Genomic DNA, 12,500 nt, shown 5'->3' on the forward strand with positions numbered 1-12,500 from the left:
ACAGTTTGATAACGAAGGTACATTGACAATGCTATTGTGACAGGGGAGGCTACCGCTCCTTTCGCAACGGACTCTGCACCCGGGTTGTTGGCCTTTAAAGTCAACACCTGTGGTTTGTAGAATTCTGTTTGTGATGGGGTCTGGTGGTTTCCGATTGTCTGTATGTTCATGGAAACCTTCGGGTTTGCATAACAGTTTTTATAAGGCTAAGAAATTGGCCCTAACATTTTCAATCCTGTTTGATTGCACTTCGCTTCCCGAGGTGATCGTAGTGTTTCGGCACACGGTTACACCATAAAGAGAGACACAACAAAAAAGTGAACGGGAAAACTCTTAAATCAGGGGGTATGATATAAAGTGTTCAACAGCATTGCTTTTTCTTGCGAGTGTAATGATTTAGTCTTTTCGTAAGAAGATAGGGAGTCTTAAGAACATGGAGGTGAGTTTACAGATGCTAAGAACAGAAAATATCAGACAGCAGCGTATTAATTAATAAAGGGAAAGCCTTAGTTATCAAGACTCAATTTAATTCAAGCCTCAAGACTCAAATATTTTACTGTCTTAATACAAAATAAGAAAAATATGACTTAAACCGACACATCACCCTCACCTCACGATAAGCTCGGAGACCCGGCCGCCCCCCCCCCACCCCCACCCCCTTTTGAAACACCAAACATCTAAGTAAATCAGTTCTTAAAAAGTAGGTTTTGAATGAAGATGAAGGGTCTTTATAGAAATTAAGTTATACATCAAGAGGTTTAGAAATGGGTTTCACTGTATCAAAACAACAAGTCGCGTAAAGGCGAAAATACAACATTTAGTCAAGTAGCTGTCGAACTCACAGAATGAAACTGAACGCAATGCAATTTTTCAGCAAGACCGTATGTACTCGTAGCATCGTCAGTCCACCGCTCATGCTCATGGCAAAGGCAGTGAAATTGACAAGAAGAGCGGTTTAGTAGTTGCGCTGAGAAGGATAGCACGCTTTTCTGTACCTCTCTTCGTTTTAACTTTCTGAGCGTGTTTTTAATCCAAACATATCATATCTATATGTTTTTGGAATCAGGAACCGACAAGGAATAAGATGAAAGTGTTTTTAAATTGATTTCGAAAATTTAATTTTGATCATAATTTTTATATTTTTAATTTTCAGAGCTTGTTTTTAATCCAAATATAACATATTTATATGTTTTTGGAATCAGAAAATGATGGAGAATAAGATAAACGTAAATTTGGATCGTTTTATAATTTTGTTAATTTTTTTACAATTTTCAGATTTTTAATGACCAAAGTCATTAATTAATTTTTAAGCCACCACGCTGAAATGCAATACCGAAGTCCGGGCTTCGTCGAAGATTACTTGACCAAAATTTCAACCAGTTTGGTTGAAAAATGAGAGCGTGACAGTGCCGCCTCAACTTTCACGAAAAGCCGGATATGACGTCATCAAAGACATTTATCGAAAAAAAGAAAAAAACGTTCGGGGATATCAATCCCAGGAACTCTCATGTAAAATTTCATAAAGATCGGTCCAGTAGTTTGGTCTGAATCGCTCTACACGCACGCACGCACACACACACATACACACACACACACACACACACATACACCACGACCCTCGTTTCGATTCCCCCTCTATGTTAAAACATTTAGTCAAAACTTGACTAAATGTAAAAAGATTGTAGGTTATTGGAACTTTTAATTATTGACAAAAGAAAACGTCACAATAATTTTTTTCCAAAGTTTTACGTTCCATGATCCTACAATTCTTGGTTTTTTTTAAATTTTGAATTTTGGAACGTAAGTAGTCTATCTGTTTTTGGAATTGGGTTTCACTGTATTAATGGCGCCGCGAGCAGGATATTTTTGTGGCTAAGTAAACTCCACGCTTCTCTTGCCCCTGAGGAAGGAGGGAAAGGGAGAGAATGCCGTCTGGTCCCATTTCAATAACAATGGATGAAGCGATGTTCCTTAAATCAATCTCCGATATTATCCACATCTCTCCCCCATGGCTTGCTCGCTGTCGATCTGCTTCTCTTCGACATTAAAGCTTTGGGAAGAACATGCTTCAGTCACGTACGGTCGATGGGATTTAGTGTCGTGTGCGTGTGTGTGTGGGTGGTGGTGGTGGATGCCGGGGTGGGTAGTTGGGTTGGGTCAGTGTGAGTGTGTGGGTGAGAGAATGAGAGAGTGTATGTATGTGTGTGTGTGTGTGTGTGTGCGTGTGTGTGTGTGTTTGTGTGTGTGTGTGTGTGTGTGCGGTGTGGGTGTGTGTGTGTGTGTTTGCATGTGTATGTGTGTGCGTGTGTGTGTATGTGTGTGTGTGTGTGTGTGCGTGTGTGTGTGTGTGTGTGTTTGTGTGTGCATGTGTGTGTGTGCGGTGTGTGTGTGTGTGTGTGTGTGCATGTGTATGTGTGTGCGTGTGTGTATGTGTGTGTGTGTGTATGTGTGTGTGTGTGTGTGTGTGGTTAGAAACTCCTCCCTCTCCCCACCCACCCCTCGCTTCTCTCCTGTTCTTCTTCGTCTTCTTTTTCTGCTTCCATCTAAATTTCTATTCACAAGGTATGTGTCTATTGTCTTTCTCTCTAAATCTATAAATGCTCCTCGTTAGCATTTTGGGGGATTCGTTTTCCAGTATAATTTGACTTTTATTATGCGGTTGAGAAAACGTTTTTTTATAACACACACATACACAAAAGCTCACACACACACACACATACACACAAAAGCACACTGACACACACACACACACACACACACACACACACATACACACAAAAGCACACTGACACACACACACACACACACACACACACACACACACACACACACACACGACACCTCCTAGTATTAACTATCCCCACCCCTACCTCCCAAACGCACACATTGTAACATAACCTTATCATCTCACAGCCAACCAGTCTAAGAACCCTAGCCTGCTCTTGAAAACCATCAGGGCAGAGTTCGGGACAAAACAGAACGCAGTCTGTATCCAGGACAGAGAGCTGGGTTCCGCTAGCCGGCAAATGGTGTGTGTCTCTGTCCCTTATCTCCAGTCTGCTCTCTTGTATGGTGCCGCGCGCGGGGTTCGGGATCTATAGAGTGTTCTTTTACTGGAGAGAGGGAGAGTGTGTATCTGTGCTGGCGCTCTTTCCGTTCATTTGGGACACGGCACGTGGTAAACGCGAAGGAGAGTTTTAGCCTGCACTGCTTCAAACGTCGATATTGTGCTGATGTAATGTGTGTGTGTGTGTGTGTGTGTGTGTGGTTGTGTGGAGTTTCTCTTTCTCCATCGTCACTGAGGTCTGTTTTCTTAGATGTTTTGTGGTTTTGTGTATTTTGTGTGTAAATACTAAAGGCTTTTTCTTAGTACCTAACCTAGTTTTGTAAATAGCGAGGACTGAACAATTACCACTGTGTTCAAATGAGTGTTTACTGTGTTCTACGGTTCTCTACGTTACTCTTAGTTTTGAAAATATATTGGAGTATGGCTTTTTTGATTTAATTTAATCTTTTATTATTGTAATCTGATATTCTGTTTGTTTTTTGTCATGTTTCACGCTGCTGTAAAATATACAAACGAAACAAAATAGTCGAGGGAGTTAAGAAATTACATGTTCAGCTTAAAATTAACATTCATTTTGTCACAATAGAAGGTTTGATGATGAACAAACAGTTCGAATTCACACTGCATTTTCTAATCGAGTTCTAGCTGCATAGTCCTTCCGTCCTCCTTCAGAGCGAAACGCGTGAAGTGCAGACACAGAAAGTGTAGCGTCGGCTTTAAGCATTGCAACCTTAATCATCATTAGACGCTCCACGGATGATTTTGATGTGCCTCCCAAGGTGAATGTTCCTGTAATGGATGATCGTTATCCTAGGACTGGTGCACATGCAGAAACGTCAAATGAAATATGCAGTGAGTAGTATTGTCCAAACGATGCTGATGCTTCTGCTGCTGCTGATGTCGATGATGATAATCAGAAGATGAAATCAGTAGTAACTAAAATATGAAAGCTACACGTAAAAGCACAAACATATCCTTTTTTTATTTGGTGTTTAACGTCGTTTTCAACCACGAAGGTTATATCGCGACGGGGAAGGGGGGGGGGAGATGGGATAGAGCCACTTGTTAATCGTTTCTTGTTCACAAAAGCACTAATCAAAAAATTGCTCCAGGGGCTTGCAACGTAGTACAATATATGACCTTACTGGGAGAATGCAAGTTTCCAGTACAAAGGACTTAACATTTCTTACATACTGCTTGACTAAAATCTTTACAAAAATTGACTATATTCTATACAAGAAACACTTAACAAGGGTAAAAGGAGAAACAGAATCCGTTAGTCGCCTCTTACGACATGCTGGGGAGCATCGGGTAAATTCTTTCTCGTCCCAACCAATATGGGACTCCCCCTAACCCGCGGGGGGAAGAAATGGAATTGTGTCCACACTACTTACTTTGTGTTAATAGTAATATCCATGTGCAAAGAAAAGTAAACCAACAGGAGCATTACTCACTTTCTATGAAAAGAAAGTGGAATTATTGTGTAGGTTGAATTGAAGTCAGTGAACTGTACAATCGCTAAACCTCACTTTTCTTACCACATAATGCGCGTTTCCTATAACATACACAAAAGAGGTTATGTATTGTAGAGACTAAGTTTTTCTTAGGTCCCAAAATGTGTTTTTTAGCTTGTGCAGAGCAAAAACGACAGGTAATAACTTTTAGTTCAATATTAAACAAAATGTATATCAGACGTTTTTAAATAAAATTACTTTGCTTTGGATATAGTGTTTGCTTCACTAGTACATGTATATTTACAAAAATGCACTTGCCGCATCTTGATAAACACACCGTACATTCCGTTCGTTCCCTCCACGTTAAGTGTCGCTTTGAGCAGCAACATCTAGTGTTTCTCCAAGCCAATTGCACTTTATCTTGGCAGCTCCTGAAGTTACTGCAGGGCTCCCCAAAGTTCGCGTCCATGCGTCCTATACGCACTAGACGCCAAAATCACGTACTAGAAACTCATAGATGGGGTCCCGGGACGCACTAAACATATAAAGTGCGAATCCAAAAACAAAGAGACTGCCAACGTTCCAAAATTCAGAATCAAAAAAACAAGAAAGGTAGGTTGTTGGAACGTTTGAATAACAAACGTTCCAACAACCTACCTGTCTTGTTTTTTTAAAATAAAGTGCGAGTACTGGGACGCATTAAATTTCCGTTGTCGTGCGTCCCGTAGGTTTGTTTGTTTGCTTAACGCCCAGCCGACCACGAAGGGCCATATCAGGGCGGTGCTGCTTTGACATATAACGTGCGCCACACACAAGACAGGAGTCGCAGCACAGGCTTCATGTCTCACCCAGTCACATTATTCTGACACCGGACCAACCAGTCCTAGCACTAACCCCATAATGCCAGACGCCAGGCGGAGCAGCCACTAGATTGCCAATTTTAAAGTCTTAGGTATGACCCGGCCGGGGTTCGAACCCACGACCTCCCGATCACGGGGCGGACGCCTTACCACTAGGCCAACCGTGCCGGTCGTCGTCCCGTATGTACTCTTTGTATATACTGTAGACGTCAGCTAAGTCAAAGTGCAAGCACAAATTATGACAATTTCAAACGGGAACGATAACAGCCTTGAAGACAGTGCGGAGGTTCTGACCTACAAACCAGTGCTTGCTAGTTGCCATTCGATTCCTCGAATATTCTGGTGATAAAAAAACATCCACTTCATATCACAATATTCGTGATCACAATGCGTTATATAATTCATGTACTGCAACGGGGTTTTGGGGACCTGGGACTCTTGGGACCCTCTAAAACTCCGCGTAGAGTACAGTAAAAGTGGGGGTCCCGGAACCCTCTAGGACAGGTGTCCGTGGGGAGACCTGTACTGGTTCGAAATGTAGCTATTTTCTCACTCCACTCACTCTCTATATTGAATGATATGACATTGATTTAGCAAACCAAGACGTCTTTTCTTGACCCTCCCATCCAAAACTACAAAAACAGATAGACTACCAATGTTCCAAAATTCAAGAATGGTAGGTAGTTTACTTCTCTACTTCCAGGACCTTTGGGTCGACGTACTAGTAAATGTAACGTTTTGTTTTGTCTATGATAAACGTTCTAATTAACTACCATTTTGTTCTTCTTCCCATCCAAAGTGAAATCTATGGCTTCAAAACGGAAGAAAAGTTCGAGAAGACGTCATGAGTGCAAAATGATGGTGCCACGTGAAAGTATTATCATTTCTCGTTCCGTGTTGCGTCTGCTTTTTGTTGCCTTTTGTGTTTTGTTCCTGATGAAGCTTACATAAGCGAACATTCGTATTGTCTTTTGCTGTTCTTGTATCGGTGAGTACAGATATCTTTTGTTTTTTAACTTCTAATGTCTGTATCCTGAGGACATGGCAACGAATCCGAGAACGAAGTTGCATGGTCTCCGTGACTTCATTCGTCATAATTATCATCCAATGAAAAGTGCGCGTTAGGTCGCCGCCAGGCTGTGCATGGGTCGGTATCGTGTCTCATTAAAAGACAACAATGAACATGCGCACACCATTTTTTAATTTTTTTTATTTATTTAATTTTTTTTTTTTTTACGGACAATAAGCCAGAGACGTAAACTCACAAAGAAACCGAACCAAAAGCGAGCGACCGGTATTCCCACGTGGACAACTTTACAGGACCATGACAATACCTTACTTTCACCTGCCTTACCTTTGCTTAGACCAAAAAAAATATATGTTGGTTTAGGGTTACATATGACCAACAAACACAGGGTCGGTAAGTCGGCTTTTCTAAAAAAAATTAATTTAATTTTTTATTTATTTTTTTTTTTTTTTTTACATATAGTCGATTTTAAAGGAGGTTACTTCCCTTTGTCTCAGTATAGTTCGCAAAATGTGCCAAAAGTGTTTTTTTGAGAAATGAAAAAAAAAGTGTCAGGGTCGGCTTGAAAAAATAGGGTCGGTCGGGTTACCCTAAACCAACATATAATAGTTTTTGGCCTTATCTTAAAATGTAATAGACTCCATGGTGACTATTTAGCACTACTTGTGTGTTTTGAAAACAAGCAAAGAGGTTACGCAACTAAAAACTGACAAACGAAAAAGATTGTATTTATACAAGTCAAACCAACAACAATAACGTACGTAGAAGAAACAGGCAATCAACTACACCAACAAAGGTAGTAGTTAAACAAAACAAACAAAGCTACATATTTTACAATATTTTATGCAGACTCGGAGTGACTTTTGCCGGACTGGTAAACACGAGGTTTATCGTATAAAAAAAACACACCTAGTAATGCCCCACAAATCTGAGAAATTCAGGTTTTAAAGCGAAGAAAGTCTTCAAATGGAAGAAATTTACAGACATCATGAACAGGAAATACGGAAAAGCAAGGTTTTAACTGTATTTGTTTGTTTGTTTGTTTGTTTGTTTGTTTGCTTAACGCCCAGCCGACCACGAAGGGCCATATCAGGGCGGTGCTGCTTTGACATATAACGTGCGCCACACACAAGACAGAAGTCGCAGCACAGGCTTCATGTCTCACCCAGTCACATTATTCTGACACCGGACCAACCAGTCCTAGCACTAACCCCATAATGCCAGACGCCAGGCGGAGCAGCCACTAGATTGCCAATTTTAAAGTCTTAGGTATGACCCGGCCGGGGTTCGAACCCACGACCTCCCGATCACGGGGCGGACGCCTTACCACTTGGCCAACCGTGCCGGTATAAGGTTTTAACAGGGGAGTTTAAACCCGGGGAGAGGGACGCTGAAAAGGGGGTTGCATTGTATGATGCATTTTGTCTCTTTTTTTCTTATTGAGACTTAATCTTAATCTTAACGACCTGGCAGCATAATGTGTCAATTTAGCGCTCGATCCGTGCTGATGGGGAAGGTCGTTGGGGGCAGGTGATCCTTATCGCAAGCTGGTCACCAGAGCCGAGGTGGACGAGAAAGTTACCAACCAAACTGGGGCCACCAGCAGTGTTGGATTGGTTAAAATTGAGATTTGTTGTTAAGATAAGATAAGATAAGATAAGAAAACTTTAATGTCCATTTTCATTTTACACAAACATGGACATTTTTCTTTGGGCACCACATCGCGTTTCTAATTAGACAACCACACGATCATTAAGCATAATCGAACATAATTACACTACTAAAATTAACCTTATTTCAACGAATCAGAATCCGTGCTTTGTTCTCTCCCGGTTGTGTGGTACCCATTTTTGTTATTGTTATATGAAGTCTTATATCGCGCGCGTATCTCCAGACTCGGACTCAAGGCGCAGGGCTCTAGGTTTATGCCGTATGAGATGTAATTTTTTACACAATACATCACGCATTCACATCGACCAGCAGATCGCAGCCATTTCGGCGCATATCCTACTTTTCACGGCCTATTATTCCAAGTCACACGGGTATTTTGGTGGAATTTTTTTTATCTATGCCTATACAATTTTGGCAGGAAAGACCCTTTTGTCAATCGTGGGATCTTTAAAGTGCACACCCCAATGTAGTGTACACGAAGGGACCTCGGTTTTTCGTCTCATCCGAAAGACTAGCACTTGAACCCACCACCTAGGTTAGGAAAGGGGGGAGAAAATTGCTAACGCCCTGACCCAGGGTCGAACTCGCAACCTCTCGCTTCCGAGCGCAAGTGCGTTACCACTCGGCCACCCAGTCGTTACCACTCGGCCACCCAGTCGTTACCACTCGGCCACCCATTGTCTGTTCGTGCACCTCCACCCAGGACAGACTCGACTGTATTATTATAATTTTTTTTTCTTTCTATCATGCATTTTTTTCTTTCTTGGTCGGATTAAGAAGGCAAGAAAAGGGCAGCAGACTGAAAATACTGTGGAACCCCTGTTAACCCGTGATTTGTAAAAATGTGAAATGTCGCGACAATGGGATGGGGGCGAAATGGAATGCGGTGAAACGGCATGGCGGCCAAATGGGATATGGTGTCAAAATGGGATGTCGCGCTATCGTTATGGCATGTTAGTAAAATGACGCTTGGCTTGTGAAATGTACGTCGCGAAAATGGGATGGGGCAAAAAATGGGACGGCGGCAAAATGGGATTGCACCAAAATGGGATGTGGAACTAAAACCACCCCCACCACACAGCGTAGAGGCTCTAAACAAGGAAAATTAGTAATAATAAAAGGCATGCATTACTTTGTGGAATGCGATATTTTTAAATTTTTACATTTTTATAAATCGCGGTTTTAGGTTCGACGTGATTTGTAAAATGTATTAAGACACCCCAATATAAAAATTCCTCCTTTTTAAGACTTTGTTTTTTCAAACTTGCTGCGCTTAACCTCTGTAAACATTACCCCCATTTTAAGACGCCCTCCTTTTTAAGACCCAATTTTCTAAGACCAGTTGTCAGGCGTGGTAATGGAGTTTTGTTGTGAGCAGTGGGCCGTGGCGCGGTGTCAATGAAGCGAGGCAAAGCTAGATCAGTGTTAGGCTTCACTTCAGTGGCGACAGTTGCGACGCACAGCGGTCTAATGCAGCTGAAATCAATAGTCAATGGAAAAGAAGGCTATCGGGGGAAAGTTGTTTTCTTTGCTGCACAGTCTTCGGGACCTCTGGTCGCTGAGCGTATAGTGTTCTTGCGGTAAGTCTTGTATTCTAATCGGCCGTGTTGTATGTACACAGTACTATTGTACGTTTCTTAAACGGATTTTTGCCAACTGTAGAACTGCCTTTTTTGTCCCAGACACTTGTTTCACTTTGCGGAATAAGTCAGCGTGGTGTTTTTGCAGTAAGTGTATTCCAATCGGCTATGTTGTATGTACACAGTACTATAATGCGTTTCTTGAATGGATATTGGCCACGCGTAGAAGTGCTCCTTTTGTCCAAGACAGTTGTTTCACTTTGCGGAATAAGTCAAATAATGATGCCGTAGTATTGGACAGCTTTATATTTACGGCACTTGAGGTTGCTTAGTTGGGTATTGTTTTTTAAAGCCTCTTCAACCTATATAAGTCTATGTCTATCCAAGACCGATGTACGTTTGTTACCGTTCTCAGTTCTAATGGCAGTCTCATGGCATGCTTGAGCCGTGTTTTTTTTATTTTTTATAAGTACAAACTATACAAAAGCTTTAAAATAGCGTTACTCTACCTGTAAAATGCTTGGGATGGGGGCGCTAAACTAGCCATGCAATTATTGCAAAATGACCTCAAATGATCAAGATGTGATTTCAGTAATTCGGTTTTAGGCGTTCGAATGATCTGCCTTTTCTTGCGTAAGTGAGGATAAAAAGAAAGACCGCGATTGAAAAGTTCTGTAACATGCAAGCAATCCTTTTTAACCCTTATTTTATTTTATTTTGATTTAAAGTACGTTTTTTGTTAAAGTACCCAAGTGTTCGAAAATACGCGTGATATTTTTCAATTTAAATACCTCGTCTCTGATAACCGATAGTACGTCGTGAGCAATACTGCTTCAACAAACGTGTTTGTTCGATTATCTGACGGTATATCTGTAAACATATTTCGACGTTCTAAAATCAATTAGAGCGCTCGTTCATTCAGATGCAATCCGATTGTGACAACTATTCTGGGCCATTGAGCTTCGAATCGCAGTTTTGTGAACTAAACCGTAGAATGAATATCATCGCAGATATTATCAAAGTAATGTGCGCTGTGTTAGGACCTATCGAAATTGACCGTTTTACTGAATAACTAGACTACCATCACTACCTGACTATACATATTTGATTGTATTGTGTACTGTGATAAACAAACAAAATCTGTTGAATAAAATAGACCAATGCTTGACTAGTTACGAAAGTTCATTTTGTTGCAGCGGTCGATTTAGTTAACATTAAAACGACCTTTGTCAAATGTATATTGATTTTGATATTAGTCTGGTGAGTTTACCTAGGATTGACAGTATTTACTTGAGGTAAAGTGTATTTCTGTTTGTAACAGACTCCTTTTTTTGTGTGTGTGAGTGCATGTTTTGCAGACATTGTTCTCATTGTTGCTAGTTCTCAGAATAATAATAATAATAATATTGGAGATTTATAGAGCGCTTTACGTTCTCTAAGCGCTTTACAATGAAATAATATGAAAGAAAACAAACATACAAATACATACAAAGCAAAGCAAAAAAGCATGTGCAACAGCATTCAGCACACAAGTGAACAACGAAACACTACATCAATACAAGCTGCAAGCATACTAACACAGGCAAAACATTCAAACATTCATGAGACGTGTGACATGATGATCATGTACTGCTAATTTACTTTGCTTTGTTTTGACTTGTTGAGCATATTTGTCTTGTTAAAATAAGCATTCGTGCAAAAACGTGTAAGTTGGATTTTCAGCCCATGAGCGCAGAATAAACAGAAGTTATGATTGTGTTGTTATATTTGTGTGATTATTTAATTGTGTTTCTTTAAAAAAAAATCGTTTTACATACTTTTTCGGTCAGTTATATATCCCTTTAATTAAGCCACTCAACATACGAAGAGTGCCAATTCATATTGCACATGCCTGAACGCGTATCGACCTTTCGCTGTGTAACACGTCTACAATGGGCAGTAGTTATACATTAGTGCTATAGAAATCAAGTAACACGTGGCATGTTTGTGCCGCATGGATGTCCAGGCATGAATGTAATGGCCAATCTGAAACAGAACCTATATTTTGTTTGTTTGTTTGTTTGTTTGCTTAACGCCCAGTCGACCACGAAGGGCCATATCAGGGCGGTGCTGCTTTGACATTTAACGTGCGCCACACACAAGACAGAAGTCGCAGCACAGACTTCATGTCTCACCGTCACATTATTCTGACACCGGACCAACCAGTCCTAGCACTAACCCCATAATGCCAGACGCCAGGCGGAGCAGCCACTAGATTGCCAATTTTAAAGTCTTAGGTATGACCCGGCCGGGGTTCGAACCCACGACCTCCCGATCACGGGGCGGACGCCTTACCACTAGGCCAACCGTGCCGGTACAGAACCTATATGGTTAACATTTAAGCTGCATGTGTGATACCATTACAACGCATTAAAATTATGAGTTTTAACCCTATTTTCATTTCGGTTTGGGATTTGCATTATTGCAACCGAACCTTGCATCAAACACATCACGTGCGATAAATGCACGTTCAAATAGAGTGTACATGAAGATGACACCACGAGATACCTCTTGGTGATATTTAATTCTCGTTCTGATTTGTAAAGTCCTACCTTTAAATGTGATGTTGTCAGATATAAAATCTTGATTTTATCTTAGTGACCATTTTTCCTATGGACGCCCACAACCCATCGCTTCCACTGTCTCTATTTTCAAGCAGAGGCGATGTCAAAAACGTGTTACATGTACGTTTTTGTCCACTTCCATATTGATCTGATACGCTCCATGCTGACTCCAGGGAGAGTTGTTGGAGAGACGTTGTCAACAACGTGTTACATGTACGTTTTTTGTCCACTTTCAGAT

Source organism: Littorina saxatilis, linkage group LG14 (assembly GCF_037325665.1).
Source record: "Littorina saxatilis isolate snail1 linkage group LG14, US_GU_Lsax_2.0, whole genome shotgun sequence".
In the NCBI taxonomy this organism is placed as follows: domain Eukaryota; kingdom Metazoa; phylum Mollusca; class Gastropoda; order Littorinimorpha; family Littorinidae; genus Littorina; species Littorina saxatilis.